Below are 20043 nucleotides of genomic sequence, written 5' to 3' on the forward strand. Positions count from 1 at the left end.
AAATAGTATATTGAGAAACAGTGAGCAATATGGTAGTATGTAATTAGAAGGCTATGAAAAATATGTTGATGCTTTTGTCTCATTCAATTGCACATTTTATATCCTTCCACCAATATCAGTGGATGTAAACAGTCAACCTGAGAACTACTATTCTACCAAATGCAACAATTTGCCTACAGATTGATAAACTTACTTAACAACAAATTTAAATTTCTAAAGCACAATTTTAAGGTTTTTAAGAGGCATACTGTGAAAGTATCAATCTAGGAATGTATTATTTTTACCTAGAACAGGTTCTCGAATTTTTTTGTTGTTTAGAACTAGCAGGAAGGAAATACTCAGAGAAGCTAAAGTTTGATGTACGTTTTGGAACTTACTATTACAGATCTCTACAAAGTTGCCTGTAAAATTTCTGAATGTCTAGACTTGGTTAAAACAGCTTAAGGAAATAATGCTTTTCAAGAAGAATAGAGTTAGGAATTTGCAAAGGAAATTGAATGGAGATTATGAGAAAAGCAGAGGGAGAATAAGAGAATTTATATTAGGAGGAACAACTTACTGATGCTCACAGTCTCAGCAAACATGAAAAGACATGCTTTGTTGCTTTTTTCTTTTCAAATTAATTTGTTCTTTTTTTTTTAATAAAGGAAGGGGGTCCTAGGGTCTTCCTTGGTAAACAAAGACCAAATGAACATAAACTGTGTTGTTTTATGCCACTTTAGACTTAACTCTCACAGGGGGTACTGGTGTAATTGGAATTGATAAGAATGTAAGCTATAAATAATCACAGAGATATGCATATGTGTTCATATACATGGTTTTTAAATATTACATTATACACAAGGAATGATGATGATGATAATAATAATAATGGAATTTTGCTAATGTCACTTTAAATTTACTGAGAGAATAAAAAAATCATGTGCATGGGGCACTCTATAATTACCTTTATAGAAAAGGAATATTAATGTTAAAAATACTGGTGCCATGTTAGTGCAAATTCATTTGTTTTAGATCTTAGCAAGTCACTGAAGTTCCTCTGTGACCTCTGAGGGAAGTATACGTGAGATTGATGTTAGGGAATCACTTTATCAATGGAACTTGACATCAGATAGCCATCACCCTCAAGTAAAGCACTGATAGAATGGTCAATGAGCTGTATAGTAATATATCTAAGGCATTTCTGGATTTTTTCTGAATCCATCCATCTTTATAGGTAGAAAAATGAAATTGTTCTTCTCCTCTGACAGGAGCAAACTGACACCTTATTTTAACTTCAAAAAGAAAGTAATGGAAGTATAATTCAGTAAATATAGGAGGAATCTACAGGCTTAATCTTATCCAAGCCTTCTAAAGGCAAGTTCAGATGCCTTCCTCCTCTGGCCCAATGGTGAGGTGCTCTCTGACGAAACATGTATTCATAATATGAAAGTCTCAACTTTAGCAAATTAATAATTTACTGATATTGCAGATAATTAAAATATCAACAAAAATGTCTCCTGGTATAGAATAGTGAGACATAATCAGAGACTAGGGAAGAACTGAGTCAGGATTGAGACTAAATATTCAAGCAATATATCTAGTTTATATATAAATCAAAAATCCTAATCAGGGAGTGAAATCAAGTTATAGCAAAAAGCTATTAGTGGAGATCAGAAACAAAGGCAGGAATGTAACCACTGAACAATTTAGTTGGTTTCTGGAAATTGGTTCTATGTTTAGCCCAGGAAGCCACAAATGCATGCAGTCTTTTGATTCAAGTATAGGTCAGGTAAAGACAAGGAGTCAGTAGGAAAACCTACAGCTGGTTCATCTAGGCAGAGGTGTCTTGGTAATTAACCAAGTGAAGAAGTAGCCGAAAGAGAGAGAGACTGCTTAGACCAACCACAGATGAGTTGATGGTCATGAGTCAACTAGTTATTGCTAGTAATAATGTAAATAAATTATCCAAGTAGATACTCCCAGGGTAATGGTAGGTAAGGGTAATGATACCAGTCAGCATAACCATGTGACAACGAACTCAAGAGTGGAGGACACTTCGGTACCACTCAATATCTTCACTTAGGAATTTGAAATGTCAAGATGAAGAGATGACACAGTGTTTCTGACCTCCAGGACTTACATAATATATGAAAAGTACATTGATCACAGTCTCCTTTGTAGGTTATCCAAAAGTGGCCACAAGGGTTGGATATGAATAAAACAGTTTTTAGACATTCATCAAGTAGTCTCACATACAGTCTTGATAACTAGAGATAGTGTTTATGTGACATACACAGAGATCTCTGCTGGATTCCTTTACTATGATTTGGGCCCATTAATAGTTTGAGGTCAATGTTCAGGTTCTTTTGAAATAAAATGCTTAGGATTCTGTTGGTTTCAATAACTAATCTCATTGGGGCTGCTTTCTACTTGAAATTATATCTGAGAAAAAAAGTCTCCCTCTCTCCTGGGATTTCCTGGATGCCTGATTCTTTCTCATCCTTTCCAAATGCATGAATATTAATGTTTTGTTGTTGTTGTTATTGTTTTTGTTTTTTGTTTACAAATACTGCAGATAATACTGCAGGTGATTGAAATGGCACTGGAGAAGATGGAGTGCAAGGTAAAGTATACACATGATTTCCTGATCCCCTACTTACCCAGACTACGCTGAAAAAGTCCTTAGGTCTAGCTCTGTAAATATCTCACCGGTTTTGTCCTAAGGTTATTTCAAGGCTTTCCAATATTTTGTTCCCCAGATAAGATAGACAAGTCTATGGTTTTGTACAAAAGAACTCCTGCCAGGTTGTTTGGCTCTGATACGATTCATTTGGCTGGGATATGCACCTTGAACAGCAGGAGCAGGATGTAAGAAATAGCTGTTTTTCCTTCTGCTTTCCAAACATTCTGTACAGTACTTGAGCAGTAAGTAGGGAGTGCAAAAAGAAGATTCATGTGTGTTGCTATGAGCATAGGGAACAGATTAACCCTGGCAAAGTGGTATATTACATTCAATTCCTTGTAAGACAACATGGTCATTTGTTCTGGTATATACTTGAAAAAAACATTAAGCTGGCTAAAGCAGATATAAATTGATTTCAAATCTCATCTTTCCTATCTCTTCTCCCCTGAGTGGCTCAGCTCATTGTGCTGGAATTATTTGCCCAGTGGGAGGAGTGAGCAGGTCTAAGGTAGTAGGCCCTCACCTATAGGATTGTTGTACTGGTTTTAAGTCAGAGATAGCTGAAGATTAGGCTTGGAAAATGTTTACAGTTATGCAGGACTGCTTTGTGTTTTTTTGTATACCCACAGGGAATGCTTGCTTCATTTAATCATGGTTCACTATGGGGATAGAGGTATTATAGTAAGGACCATAGTTATGTGCTTTCTATGCCATCCAAAGTTTTTTGTGGTTTCCTAGAAAGTGCTCTCTCATTTCACTCCAGTAGGGAACTATGGCTGTGAAGGACAATCACTTTTTCCCCTGCTTGGTTTAATTGTTCAGGAATTGGAAATGAGTTTCATCTCTGGAATACAGAGATCACCCAGCTGTGATGAGCAGTGGATGGGCATAAAAATGTTAATGGTCCACAGTGGGAAAGAATCTGAGGCATAGGGAGCATTAGCATAGTGACTGCCTTAACCTTGTTTGTTAAAGGTCTAGAACAGGGTTCCAAAACCTGAATAATCATCAGAATGTAGAGGAACTTTTCCAACTACAGCTTCCAGGCTCAATCAAAATCTTCTACTTTAGAAATTCAGAGGACAAAAGGGAATATGTGTTGACTAAAGCTCCTATGCCCTACCATATGTGTGATTTTGATGATTAGATAGAATCTAGAAGACTTATTAAGAGTGAAGTTTGAAAGATAATTTAAATTAGAAAACAATATTAATGGATGAGAAATACAATTAATTGATCTTATAACAAAAACAGCAAAGGGCAGAGGGCTATACAATTGGCATTTTTCAGTGCAAATCAGAAAACATAACTTTCACAAGATAGAAATACTAAAGCAATTCTCCAATTATATTTGATACATTTAACAGAAATTTACTAATTAATATGTGTATTCTATGACTAAATAGCTTGATGAACTTAAAAATATCTTTATTATTCATTCCACATGTTCATTTATCTGAGACACTAGAATATATTGCAAAAACATGTTGTTCAATATTCACTAACCCATTTCTTTCTTTAAAAACATTAACAAATAGTTTAGTACATTTTTGTATAAATATTAAATAATAATCATTCAGTTGCTAGAATCTATGCTGTGGCTTGAAAAGAAAATAATTTTAAAAGAGTCTTGAGAGATAAAGTAAGATAGAGCAGTTAGGCAAAATATCTATTTCAAGAAAAATATTTTATAATATAGGAATAAATATTAAATTATAAACTATGAAGCATCATAAGTAAAAGATTTTTCCTGAAAAGTATATGCATAATAAAATTAAAACTCAAACTCAAAAAATTCATTCACAAAATGTAATCTATCAATTCATTCTACTGATTGTTTTGACAACTTATTAGTTTCTAGGTATTTTTTTTTTGTGTGTGTGTGTGTGTGTGTGTGTGGTGCTGGGAATCAAACCCAGGGCCTTGTGCGTGAGAGGCAAGCACTCTACAACCTGAGCTATATCCCCAGCCCTAGTTTTTAGGTATTAACGTCACATGTTTTTCATTTACATATTAATTCCCTCTTTTGCCATTTCAACATTAGATGAAGATACTCAGCCAGCAAATTATAATAAATTTAAAGACAAGATACCCTTAAACTGATATGTTCACACTCTTTCAAAAAGAGTTTAATGCTGTCTCAAAACAAACATAATTTGTCTAGAATATTTAAAAGTTAAATATAAATAAGATCAAAATATAATCCATGAATGCATATATATGTATATAGACACACACATACGTATGTGTGTGTGTTCATGTGTCCCCTGGTGTATGAACCAAAATGTTAATATGCATCTTGGCATAAAGGTTCATGCCTGTAATCCCAATGACTCAGAAAGCTGAGGCAGGAGAACCTCAAATTCAAGACCAGCCTCAGAAACTTAATGAAACCCTGTTGCAAAATAAAATTTAAACAAAATTTGGCTGGGATTGTATCTAAGGAATAAAGTGCTCCTGGGTTTTGATCTTCAGTATGAAAAATAAAGAAAAAAAGCAAATGTAGTATAATGAGGTTATATATAAAAAAGAGAAATAATTAACTAGTGCATCATAAAACATTTCAGAAATGTCAATGTAAGTGGCCAAGGAAACATGACTTATTGAGTAGCATAAGTTATATTTAAAAGTAATGATGGAAGTACTATTTACAAAATAAAAATTTCCATGATTCATAGTGATCAGAATAAGAATGAAACATGTTTTCTGTGAGCCTTTTTCTTGTGACGGTTATATATTCTTTCAGTCATTCTATTCATAAAATGCAGGGCAATCAAATTCAAAATAAAAGGAGCATGTTGGAGTACTATTAAAAATTAGAATCAAGGTAACCCACACAATTAATGGTAGGACAAGAAAGATACTTTCCTCAGATAATAAAGGAAGAGACAGCAAAAAGAGAATAAAAATTTCCAATTTACCAAGAAAGTAGAGTACAATTTCATGTGTATTTTTCTTACATTAAAAAGGCTTGGTTTATTAGGTTTATTACCTGTGTGTAAATTTTACACAAGTGGATTTCTTCCTCAAAATGTAATCACACTTCTGCAATCATTCAATTAAAATTATTATGAGAACAAGTGCATAGCCCACTACTCAGCTCAAAAATGAAGTCACCTTGAACACAGATGTTTGCCCTAACAGTCTGCTTGCGGTGCAATTTTTATAGGAAGATAATAGATTTATCACAGAGCATTCAACCTAGGAAAGGCAAGATTCAATATATCTATTATGTTTTCTTCTTCTATGGAAAGAAAGCACCAATTCAAAACATAGAAAATGCAATCCTTGAAGCTGTATCTGTTATTAATACAGCAATGTCTTTTTTTTAAAACCCACATTTAAAAATATTATTGCATGTATTGTTGATTATCTCCTGTGAAATATTTTTAAGTGATGATGTTCTACAGTAATAAGGATAAATTCTTAACTCCTGAACATTTTCAAAAATAATTTAGATGTAAAAATAATGGAATGTACAAAGCTATACTCAGAATTGGCTTCTTGGGCATGCATCCTGTGCATTCATGACTTAACATTTACTTAGGAGAGTCTATGATTGGTTTGATGCACTGTTGTTGCTGCCTTGCAATTCCTAACTTTTAAAAAACGTATCTAGCATTTTCTTTTGTACTAGACGCTGAAAAGTATGCAGCTAATCCCGATTACAATAATTTGGGAGAAATGGCCAACTGATAAAATGCTGAAATAAGAATGTAAACTAAATTGGATAATTTAGAGAAAAATACAAACGGAATTCACACCAGATGCACCAGGACACAGTGACATACTGAGTTCAAATGAATACCAAATGAATAACTTCCAAATATAAATATAATTGAAAGACAAGACTCCAGAAACTTGCCTCTTAGTTGTTTCTAGATAAAACCAAATGAATTCTGGACATGTTAGTTAAAGACAATACAAGTAGAAGTCCTTTTTGATTGTTTAGGTATGCGTAGGGGTGTGGTTCCAAATAAAATGTTTGTTCTGCAAATAATTGTGGGAGAAACTCACATAACTTACTGTTCCTATTTCAAATCATTTTGTTGAAGGAAAGTATTTGAAATGGGAGCTCTTTTGCTGTGAATCATTTGCTAACATGACTGATCATTTGAAATTAATCTTTACGATGAAATAGCTCCTATTTCAAATACTTCCAACTTTCACTTACTCAGTGGCACCAGTTCTCTATTTCACCCCCCTTTCCCCATTCCTCAACCTAATCAACCTAAATCCTATTCAACCTAAAGATCTATCTCCTCCTCTGGGATGGGATCCTTCATGGATAAGTTCTTTGTTTCAACTTCACTATTCTCTACCTCAAAATATCTTTTCATTATCAGTTTTCTCTTTCCCATTTGCAAAGTCAGCACTGCCATTTTTGCTACTGTATTCTGTCTCGTAAGACCTTCCATTTCATACTAGTAGAAGAAAATTTAGGCCCAAACTCCATCATGTCAGAGTAGGACCTGATGCCCTCAACAAGACTCCTATAGCACAAGAAGTAAAATCAAAAATCAATAAATGGGATTGTATCAAACTGAAAAGCTTCTTCACAGCAAAGGAAACAATTGAGAGCATGAAGAGAGAACCTACAAAAAAGGAGAAAACCTTTGTCACCTGCACCTCAGATACAGCATTAATCTCCAAGATATAAAAAAACTCAAAAAACTTAACACTGGGGCAGGGGATGTGGCTCAAGCGGTAGTGCGCTCGCCTGGCATGCGTGTGACCCGGGTTCAATCCTCAGCACCACATATCAACAAAGATGTTGTGTCCGCCGAGAACTAAAAAATAAATATTAAAAAAAAATTCTCTCTCTCTCTCTCTCTCTCTCTCTCTCTCTCTCTCTCTCTCTCTCTCTCAAAACAAAAATTTAAAAAAAACTTAACACTGGGAATCTAAGATGGTGGGTCAGAGGGAGGCAGCATTCTGTGTTGCTCCATGACCCAAATCTTACATAGTAGGAATACTGCATCTCTGAGAGTGATAGAGGACCCCTATACAGCTGCTCTGCTGCAGAAATCACCAGTGTTGTGCCCCTGTACAGGGCTCCAGGCCTCAGCATTCCAGCAGGACTCCTGGCTCCCGACACCAACTCCTGTAGTTCTAGCTAAAGCAGGGCTTGAGAGCACCTTACCAGAATCACCTATCAGCACCTCTGCAGAAGTTTCAGACATCGCACTGCTCCCACACAGGTCACTCAGTTGCTACCTACCCACAGCACAATGCCATTGCAGGGCTACCCCCACTGCACCGGACACCCCAGTGCTGAAAACAGACTGCCTCCAACTTGGCTCAACTTCCTCTCCATATTTGGTGGGGGTGGCTCCCAGATTGGATCTTCAGCTGGCCAGGCACCTAGTTTCCAACACCCCCCTCTCCCCAGAGGTGGTAACCCAGCACAGTAGCTTCCCAACACGAAATAGCTCTCAGTGGGATGGGTGCGCAGTGTGACCAGGGTGCCACCCACGGGAGCCCCTGTGTGAGAGGTCCCTCATTTGGGAATTACTAAGGGAGAGAAAGATGGGGTAAAAGTTTGGAGACTAACAGAGTCCAGGAACTAGGAAATCTTCAAGAAAGATAGGGAGATAGGACCGGGTGCTCAAGCCATACAAGCAGATCCAAAAAGAGACCCCTGAGGTGCAGTTCTTCTGCAGGGACTGGCAGGTGCCACTCCTCGCTTCCAGGCGCCCTGCACCAGGACCAGCCTTGCCACTCTGGTTACCTCCACCATCCAGAGGGCAAAAACACCAGCTTACAATAGACAACCCCACCTACTGGATGAAAAGGGAAGCAGGAAAGATAAGGATCTCTAAAACTAGCAACACAATTTCTTTTTTTTTTCTTTCAAGAAAAACTTGAAACAAAAACTCAAAAACCTTAACACTGGTTTCTTCCTTCAAGAATTTCTTTTTTTTTCTTTTTCCTTCTCCCCCTCAATCCTCCTGCCTTCACGTCCCAAACATATGTGAAATCAAGAACTTTGTATAAATTAGGATTTTGAGAAATGGGACACCTGAATAATATTGTATATGCCTTTTTTTCTTCTTTTATTTTTCTTTTCCCCTCCAATTTTTACTATTTTAACATTCTTTATTTTTCTAAATACATATGTGGGTTTGTTTTATGTACTCTGCTGTCTTCCTACTTACTTGTCTACCCAAATCTACTTCCTGTCCATTTTCTTGCTACTAACCCTCTTCATAAGATTTCTCTTTCATACTTCCTAAAATATATCAACTCTATATCCTCACATCCTACCTCCTCAGCATAACATCCTACACCTCACCCCCATTTCATTGCCCACCTTCAGAAACTGTAAACCCTTTTACAAACCTACTGATTATATTATAGATAATGATTGAATCCAACGTTTCTGTAGATTGTGACGAAACTGTAAATGCCTTAATAGCAACAAATTGTTCATAGGTGGTATATTGTTGATATTGGGATCTGTTAACATTGTTCTTCTCCACAAAGGAGAGGTTTTGGAACCCTACAGGAGCACTACAAACCCACAGGGTAAAAACAATAACACCCCAGACCCAGAGAGATAGAAGGGAAGACACATGAGCAACATGAAAGGACAAGGGAAGAAAGTGTCCCAAACAAATCAAGATACCACATTATAAGAATCAATGGCAACCACAGCGGAAGAAAATACAGAGAAGGATTTCAGGATATATATGATTAAAGTGTTCTGCAAACAGAAGGAAGATATAAGAGACCAAACAAAGGCAGTGAAAGATCATTTTGACAAAGAGCTACATAAACAAATACAGGAAACAAAAGATCACCTCAACAGGGAGATAGAGGTTCTTAAAAAAAAACAATAAAGCAAATAAAAGTTTAATTGAAAGCATCACCAACAGAATAGACCACTTGGAAGATAGGACATCAGACAATGAAGACGAAATACATAATTGTGAAAAGAAAGTAGACTACACAGTTAAAATGGTAAAAAAAAAAAAAACATGAGCAGAACATTCAAGAAATGTGAGATAGCTTAAGAAAAACAAATTTAAGAGATATTGGGATAGAGGAAGGCATAGAGGTCCAAACCAAAGGAGTGAACAATATCTTCAATGAAATAAAATCAGAAAACATTCCAAACATGAAGAATGAATTGAAAATCCAAATTCAAGAAGCCTACAGGATGCCAAATGTACAAAAATCACAACAGATCCACACCAAGGCACATGAAAATGAAAATGCTCAACATACAGAATAACGAGAGAATATTAAAAGCCACGAGAGAAAGGAATCAGATTATATACAGGGGGAAACCAATTAGGATAACAGCATATTTTTCAACGCAGACCCCGAAAGCTAGAAGATCCTGGAACAACATATATCAAGCTCTGAAAGAAAATGAGTGCCAACCAAGAATCTTGTATCCAGCAAAACTAAGCTTTAGATTTGATGATGAAAAAAAAAAAACTTCCATGATAAACAAAAGTTAAAAGAACTTACAGCTAGAAAACTGGCACTACAAAATATCCTTGGCAAAATATTCCATGAAGAGGAAACTAAAAACAATAACGAAAATCAGCAGAGGGAGGTAGTACACTAAAGGAAAAATTAATCAATGAAGAAAACAAGTCAAGATAAATAACAAAAATAAACAAATATGACTGGGAATATAAACCATGTCTCAATAATATCCCTGAATGTTAATGGCCTAAATTCACCAATCAAAAGGCATCAGTAGCAAATAAAAAAAAAAGGCCCCAAAACATACTGCCTCCAGGAGACTCATCAAAAGCAGTAGAAGGTAGGAAATAATAACTAAAAGTTAGTTCTTTGAAAAAATAAATAAAATTGACAGACCCTTAGCCATACTAACAAAGAGAAGGAGAGAGAGAATTCAAATTACCAGCATATGTGATGAAAAAGGTAATATCACAACAGACACGACAGAAATACAGAGGATAATTAGAAATTATCTTGAAAACTTGTACTCCAATAAAATAGAAGATATTTAAGGCATTAACAAATTTCTTAAGTCATATGATTTGCCCAAATTGAATCAGGATGATATTCACAATTTAAACAGACCAATATCAAGCAATGAAATAGAAGTCACCATCAGAAACCTACCAACCAAGAAAATTCCAGGATAGGATGGATACACAGCAGAGTTCTACAAGACCTTTAAACAAGAACTAATACAAATACTCTTCAACTTATTTCAGGAAATAGAAAAAGAGGCATTCTATGAGGCCAATATCACCTTGATTCCAAAACCAGGCAAAGACACATCAAAGAAAGAAAACTTCAGACCAATATCTCCAATGAACATAGATGCAAAAATTCTCAAGAAAATTCTGGCAAATCAAATACAAAAACGTATCAAAAAGATGGTGTACCACGATCAAGTAGGATTCATCCCCGGGATGCAAGGTTGGTTCAACATATGGAAATCAATAATTTTAAATGAATCAGTAATTCATCACATCAGTACACTCAAAGAATCATATGATCATCTCAATAGTTGCAGAAAAAGCATTTGACAAAATATAGCACCACTTCATGTTCAAAACACTAGAAAAGTTAGGAATAACAGGAACATATCTCAACATAGTAAAGGCTATCTATGCTAAGCCCCAGGACAACATCATTCTAAATGGAGAAAAATTGAAGAAAAATTGAAGGCATTCCCTCTAAAATTGGAACAACACAGGGATGCCCATTTTCACCACTTTTATTTAACATAGTTCTTATAACACTGATCAGAGCAATTAGAAAGATGAAAGAAATTAAAGGGATACTGATAGGAAAAAGATAACTCAAATTAGCACTATTTGCTGACGACATGATTCTATACCTAGAAGACCCTAAAGTTCCACCAGAAAACTTCTAGAACTAGTAAATGAATTCAGAAAAGTAGCAGGATATAAAATCAACACCCATAAATCAAAGGCATTTTTGTACATTAGTGACAATCCTCTGAAATGAAAATGAGAAAAATTACTCCATTTACAATAGCCTCAAAAAAAAAACTAAACTAAAATACTTGGGAATCAATGAAAAAGGTAAAAGACCTATACCACTAAAACTATAGAACCTAAATAAAGACATCAAATAGACCTTAGAAGATGAAAAGATCTACCTTGCTCTTGGATAGGCAGAGTTAATGTTATCAAAATGACCATACTACCAAAAACACTATACAGATTTAATGCAATTCTGATCAAAATCCCAATAGCATTCCTCATAGAAATAGAAAAAGCAATCATGAAATTCATCTGAAAAATATAAGAGACCCAGAATATCTGAAGCAATTCTTAGTAGGAAGAGTGAAGCAGGTAGCATCACTATACCAGACCTTCAACTATACTACAGAACAATAGTAATAAAAACAGCATGGTATTGGCACCAAAACAGACTGGTAGGCCACTAGTACAGAATAGAAGACACAGAGACTAACCCACAAAAGTACAATTATCTTATGTTAGACAAAGGGGCCAAAACATACATTGGAGAAAAGATAGTCTCTTCAACAAATGGTGCCAGGAAAACTGGAAATCCATATGCAACAAAATGAAATTAAACCCCTATCTCTCACCATCCATAAAACCCACTCAAAGTGGATCAAGCATCTAGGAATTAAACCAGAGACCTTGTGTCTAATAGAAGAAAAAGTAGGCCCTAATCTTCATCATGTGGGACTAGGCCCCAACTTCCTTAATAAGACTCCTATAGTGCAAAAATTAAAATCAAGAATACATAAATGGAATGGACTCAAACTAAAAAGTTTCTTCTCACCAAAAAAAAAAAAAAAAAACAATCTGTAAGGTGAATAGAGAGCCTATGTCTTGGGAGCAAATTTTTACCACTCACACATCAGATAGACCACTAATCTCTATGGTATAAAGAACTCAAAAAGTTAAACATAAAATAAAAAACCAAATAACCGGGGCTGGGGATGTGGCTCAAGCGGTAGCGCGCTCGCCTGGCATGCTTGCGGCCCGGGTTCAATCCTCAGCACCACATATAAACAAAGATGTTGTGTCCACCAAAAACTGAAAAAATAAATATTGAAATTCATTCTCTCTCTCCCCCCGCTTTAAAAAACATAAATATTTTAAAAAAACCAAATAACCCAATCAATAAATGGGCCTAGAACCTGAATAGACACTTCTAAGAGCATATACAATCAATCAATAAATATAAGAAAAAAAATGTTCATCATCTCTAGAAATTAGAGAAATGCAAATCAAAGCTACTCTAAGATTTTATCTCATTCCAGTCAGAATGACAACTAATATGAAGACAAACAACAGTAAGTGTTGGCAAGGATGTGGGGAAAAAGGTACACTCCAACATTGCTGGTGGGACTACAAATTGGTGCAGCCAATATGGAAAGCAGTATGGAGATTCCTTGGAAAACTAGGAATGGAACCACCATTTGACCCAGCTATCCCTCTCCTTGGTCTATACCCAAAGTACCTACAAACAGCATACTACAGGGACACAGCCACATCAATGTTTACAGCAGCACAATTCACAATAACTAAGCTGCAGAGCCAACCTAGATGCCCTTAAGTGAATAAATGGATAAAAAATGTGACATGTATACACAATGGAATTTTACTCAGCATTAAAAAAGAACAAAATCATGGCATTTGCAGGTAAATGGATGGTGTTGGAGAAGATAATGCTAAGGAAGTTAGCCAATCCCCCCAAAAAAATGTCAAATGATTTCTCTGATATAAGGAGGCTGACTCATAGTGGGGTAGGGAGGGGGAACATGGGATGAATAAATGAATTCTAAATAGGGAATAGGAGATGGAGGGAAAGAGAGGAGGCAGGGGATTAGCAAGGATGGTGGAATGTGATGGACATCATTATCCAAAGTACATGTATGAAGACACAAATTGGGTGTCAACCTACTTTATACACAAACACAGAAATGAAAAAATGTGGTATATACATGTATTAAGAATGGTAAAGAAAAAAAACAAGTACATGTATAAAGACATGAATTGGTATGAACATACTTTATACAAAGATATGAAAAATCGTGTTCTATATGTGTAATAAGAATTGTAGTACATTCCGCTGTCATGTATTTAAAAAAATAAAGTCAATTAAAAAGAAAAGAAAAAATAGAAAGGTAATAGTATGATACATAACAAAAAATAAATAATTTAACAAAGATTATAAATTGTATGCCCAGTTTTGCTGAATAATATCAGTTTGTGGATTAATTTTCTATGAACTAATTGAAGCAACAGAGATATTTTGGATAATATCTTCACTTCCTTGATTACATATATTTTATAAGTATTTCATATATTAAAATCATGATTTTTCTATTTATAAGAACATAAAAAATAAAAAAAAAATTATTGTCACTGTTATGTAAGGCATTACTGTATACAGCTTTTTCAAACTAAGTAAATAAAGGCTAATGTGTAAACTTAAAAAAAAAAGAATGACTCTGTGACTTTTGCCATTGAATTGATGAAGCTAGAGACTATCATGCTAAGTGAAATAAACTAATCTCAAGAAAACAACAAGGGTGGGAGAAGGGTAGAATAGAATTTTGGTGGATTTGACAAAGGGGAATGAAGGGAATGGGGATAGAAATAGAAAAGACAGTAGAAAGAATCAGACATAGTTTCCTATGTACCTATATGAATACATAACCACTGTTACTCCACATCATGCGCAACCAGAATGGGATCCTCATTAGAATGAGTTACTTCATGTATATATAACAAGACAAAATACACTCCTATTATGTATATCTCAAAAGAACAATTTAAAAAGGTCTTGAATTTACATATTATGAATGTTTCCCTTTTTGGATGTTCTTCAGATTGAAAGGATGCTTAAATTTTCATTGAAAACCAACACGTCTTCTCTGTCCTATTACTCAATTTAAGTTACTGGCCCTCTTCTCTCATTTTCTCATCACCCAACATTTATAAAATGCCTTTACTTTGCCGCTGCTTATTTCCTCTTTTAAGTCACCTTAATTTCTCAGTTTTCCTTCCAGTACTTTTGATAAACACAACCGTAACTGATTAAAGGAGTAAATGGAAGTTAACCATCAAAATCTGGCTAGCAGCAACTCTTGTTTTAAGTACTTCCCCAAATATGGAAAATTTAAGAAAAGGGAATGTAAAAATTTTTGAACATTTTTAATAAGCTAATGGGGGAGTTAAATATTATAACTTGACTGACACTTAGTTTGGTAACTCTGCACAATTTTAGACAAAATTCAGTAGCTTAGAACATTTTAAAATATTTTTATTAGTGCATTTTGTTACACATAATAGTGGAATTAAATTTGATAGTATCATACATTCATGAAATATAATTTGTTCCACTTCAGTCCCCAATACTTCCTTTTTCTCTCCTCTATGCCTTACCCCTGTTTTACTTACTTTATTCTACTGGTCTTCCTTCAATATTTTTGCTAAGAATATTTTACTATTAAATATAGTTGGTAGGACTGCAAATAAGTACAACCACTCTGTAAAGCAGTGTATAGATCCTGAAAAACCTAGGAATGAACCTACCATTGACCCAGTTATCCTACTCCTTGGTTTTATTCAAAAGAACTAAAATTAGCATAGTTTATATATGTCTGCATCCACATTGCCAATAATTTATTTTAGGACTTTTCCTTATATATTTTTATGACATGAGATTGGCATGGGATTTTCCTTCCTGTACTCTTTTATGCCAGAATTTGGTAAAAAAAAATCTAATCTTTTATTTTCCAGACTTCTATATTACCAATACATTGTATTCTCCAGAAGAATTTGAAGACTAGAATTATCTATTCCTAGAAAGTGTGTTCCAATTTGGTAAAATAATCTCAATCTGATATATTCCTTGTGGGAAGACTTTTGATTTGTGATTAATTTTCCATTTCTCCTCTGGCTTTCTATATTATCTTCCATGAATTTTGTTGTGATGTTTTCTAGAAAGTAAGTTTTTAAAATTTATTTGCATAGAACTTTTAGCATTTTCCTGTTTCCTTTTTATGTAAATTTTTATTTATATATGACAGCAGAATGCATTAAAATTCTTATTACATATATAGAGCACAGTTTTTCATATCTCTGGTTGTATACATAGTACATTCACATCAATTTGTGTCTTCTTACATGTATTTTGGATAGTAATGATCATCACATTCTACCATCATTAATTACCCCATGTCCCCTCCCTTCCCCACCCAACCCTTCTGGCCTATCTAGAGTTGTCTATTCCTCCCATTCTACCCCACCCAACCCCATTATGAATCAGCTTCCTTATATCAGAGAAAACATTCAGCATTTGTTTTTTTTTTTTTTTTTTGGAATTGGCTAACTTCAATTAGCATTATCTTCTCTAACTCCATCCATTTACCTGCAAATGCCATTTTATTCTCTTATTGCTGAGTAATATTCCATTATGTATATATGCTACATTTTTCTTTATCCATTCATCTATTGAAGGGCAGCTAGGTTGGTTCCACAGTTTAGCTATTGTTAAAATATATATTGTATCTGTAGTTACTATGACATTTGCATCCTTAACATTTTCTTTTTTTTTGTTTTCTCTTTTTTTCCACATGCCTTATCAGAAACTCGTCTGTTTTTTCAACTAATTAAAATATGAACACAGGCATTTTAATTTTATTGATTGCATATCTTTTATTTATCTTTTATCTTAATTTTTCTCTTTCATTTTCTCTGATTTTTTTAATCTTTTTCCATATCTATTGAGATGGGAAGTTAGCTCATTAGTTTTCAGCATTTATTTTTCTAAGTATTAAAATGAGTAAATAAGCTTTAATAGATATTTTTACTTTATCACTCAGTTCTGTTAATTTTAGCCATCCATTTTTATTTCATAGTTAGCTCGTGAATTATTGACTTTTTGTTTTGACTCTAAATTGCTACTGATATAAAAGACTATTTCTCTAAGAATGCCAAATGCATAAAATTTTTGGAGGTATATATGTACATGAGACCAATGTTATACAGTGTTTTCTGGATTCTTTCTGTGATCTTTATATTCAACTTATTAATTATCATCACTATCTTTAATAACTTTTGTTTGGTTAGTTGGAAGAAAGAGGTGTTGAAATTTCCTACACACTAACGAAGTTATACGTTTCTTATTTTGTTAATTTTTGCCTTATGCAATTTGAAGCTATTTTATCAGGTATATATGAGTTATAGAATCATTATTACTAATAATGGCAATGACTTTGGTATCTATTATATTGGTATAAATTAGGTGATCAAACTTTGCATTGATTAATTCTTTCTGAAAAATCTGTGTCCACTGAAGGTAGCTTCAATAATATTGTTTCTTTTATACATCTTTTAAAAAACATATTTTGAGTTTTTATATTTTATCCTAATCTTTAGACCTTTGCCTTAATATGAGGAATACAAGTAAATAGTATTGTAGCTACTCATGTATTTTTATACTATCTTTTTTGTTTGTTTATGTTCATCTCAAATTTTTCTGTTTTGCCTTCCTCCTTTCTTGCCTTATTGTCTATTGGTAAAGGTTTTTTTTTTCCTTAAATATTCTATCTCTTATTTTAATTGCTTGGAAGCTACACACTCCACTTGTAGTTATCCTTGAAAATTTAGAATGAAGCCTAAATTTTGTCAATATCTCTACTCTCCTTGAAAACAATAAAAGACTTCTTAATATTTCTTAATATTTCAAATCTAATAACTCCTTTCCAGATCATGTGATACTTTTATATAGTATTTGATTAAAAACTACCATGTTTTCCAGGTAAAATCTTTAAAAAATTGTATTTGATCATTATAATTATATATAATGTGATTCATTGTGATATTTGGTCACTTTCACTCCCAGTATCTCCTCTTTTTGCCCCCTCCTCCTTCCCCCTGAAGCCCATTGTCTACTGGTTTCTATTTTCATGAGATCTTTTTGCTTTTTTCCTTTTCTCTCTCTACCTTCTATATACAAGAGAAAACATACAACCCTTGACTTTGACTCTGGCTTGTATCACTTAATATGATGTTCTTTAGTTCCATCCATTTTCCTGAAAATGACATAATGTTGTTGTTCTTTATTGCCAAGTAAAGTTCCACTGCATATATTTCCTTATCCATTCATCTGCTGATGGACATCTATACTGGTTACATAGCTTGGCTATTACAATTGTGCTGCTATAAACATGGGTATGCATGCATCCCTATACTATGCTGACTTTTCTTTTTGGTTCTTTTGGACCAATATCAAGGAGTTTTTAAAATTTCTTTGACATACAAAAAACTATACATAATTAATATATACAACTTGCCGAGTTTGGGAATAAGTTTACACCCATGAAACTGTTATAGGGCTGGGGAAACTGAGGCATCACAAAAATGTGCCCTTCAAACCCAATTCTTGCAATGAAGTAAGAAAGATTTCAGACACCAGACATGTCGCTTAGATTAACAGGCATGAGTTGGTTAGAAGTGATAGGAAAGGGGAAAGGAAACAGTCTCAAGGGAAAGAGTAAGTCCTCTCAGAGAGGAAGAGGGGACAGTGTGTTTCTCCTTTACTCCAGTTTCACTGGGAATCCCAGAGAAACTTTCAGAGAGTCCTGCCCTTGTCCACCTCTTAACTTTGGACTGACAGCAAGATGATATCAGACTTTCAATTCCCCACTGTCAGGAAATCCCTAGGTCACCTTTGGCCCTTGCTGATCAGTTCTAATTGGATTCTTAACCATAAATTCTTACAGATTTTTATGGTTAGGGGGAATTAATCATTCTTATCTGAGTTTTGGGATTTGATCTATGAAAATGATCACAAACGTCTCCCCATACAGGGTATCTTGGGTTCCTCTTATTATTTGGGGCCTGCATTTCTCCTGCAGATATCAGGTAGTTTGGTGAGAAATGTGACATATCCTATCCATTTAGGTCAGGCAAGGCTGCAGGTGAATTGCTTCTTAGAAAAGAAAGTATGTGGGGGTCAGCACAATGGGCCCATTTTAGATAACCATTATCTTACCTTTGTGTTCCCACTACTTGCATCTGTCTGTCCCCTAATAAAATCATCATGGTAGGGTGGGGGTTGTGGCTCAGTGGGTAGAGCGCTTGCCTAGCATGTGTGAGGCACTGGGTTTGATTCTCAGCACCACATACAAATAAATAAAAAATAAAGGTCCATTGACAATTAAAAAATAATTTTAAAAAATCATGATGATAGACTATGCTATAAACCTATTCATCACCTTCATATGTTTCCTCCTGCCCTTGTATTAGCTATTATTTTGTAATGGAGCACTTAAGATCTACCCTCTTGGAAATCTTTTAAGTATATAATACAGTATTATTAACCATAGGCACTATGCTTTAAAGATCTCTAGGGATTACCTATGTTGTATAACTAAAACTTTGTACCCCTCCCCGCAGCATTTGGAAAACAATGTTTCACTTTATGCTTCTTAGTGTAACTATTTCAGACTCATCTTGTAAGTTGTGTCATGCAGTTTTTTTTCCTTCTATATCTGTCTTTTCTCATTATGTTCTCCATGTTGTTACAAATGATGGGGTTTTCTTCCTTTTTATGACTGAATAAAATATAATATTCCATTGTATGTATATAACATTTCCTTTTCTCATTCATCCCTCACTGGACTGATTGTCTCCTTATCTAGGTAATTGTAAATAATGCTTCAATGACCAAAAGAATTCAGATAATCTCTTTGAGATACCAATTTGATTTTCTTTGGTATGTGCCAAAATGTAGGACAGCAGGATCATATGATGGTTGTATTTTAGTTATTTGAGAAACCTCCATATTGCTTTACATAGTAGCTGCACCAGTGAATGTTTTCACAGTGGACAAGTGTTCCCTTTTTTCCACACCCTCATTAACATATGTTATCTTTTCTTTGACAAAATCCACCCTAACAGTGGTGAGAAAATATCTCACTTGGTTTTGATTTACATTTTCCTGATGACTAGTGACATGGAGCACCTTTTCTTATGTCTAATTTATTTGAATGTCTTCTTTGTTTAATTCAATTACCCACTTTTATGTTTTTAGAAAACAATTTAAATTACTTTTTGGTATTGTGTTTCAGGAATTTTCACTTTCTGTCTCTTCCTCAAATACACTTGACATAAGTAAGATGTTTATATTCCACTCCTATTCCATATATATTGCTTTTTTGTGAATATTTTCAACTACCTTAGTTTTTGAGAACATATTCTGTGTGTTACTTTTACATTTTCCCTTGTTCTCACTTTCTTATATTTTTAGTTGTAAATGGACACAATAACTTTATTTCTTTTTTTTTAATTTTTTATTGGTTGTTCACAACATTACAAAGCTCTTGACATATCATATTTCATACATTAGATTGAAGTGGGTTATGA

At 34.3% G+C, this 20043-nt stretch overlaps 1 protein-coding gene across 6 annotated transcripts in view; it reads right to left on the minus strand.

Annotated features, from left to right (window-relative positions):
- The window catches only part of DMD (dystrophin), a gene marked incomplete at its 3' end in the record, with an annotated part of 2539585 nt that overhangs the window by 1314875 nt on the left and 1204667 nt on the right, over positions 1-20043 (minus strand). The gene's annotated exons all lie outside the window — the stretch shown is intronic.

Source organism: Spermophilus citellus (genome assembly GCF_964194105.1).
Source record: "Spermophilus citellus genome assembly, chromosome: X".
Classification (NCBI taxonomy): domain Eukaryota; kingdom Metazoa; phylum Chordata; class Mammalia; order Rodentia; family Sciuridae; genus Spermophilus; species Spermophilus citellus.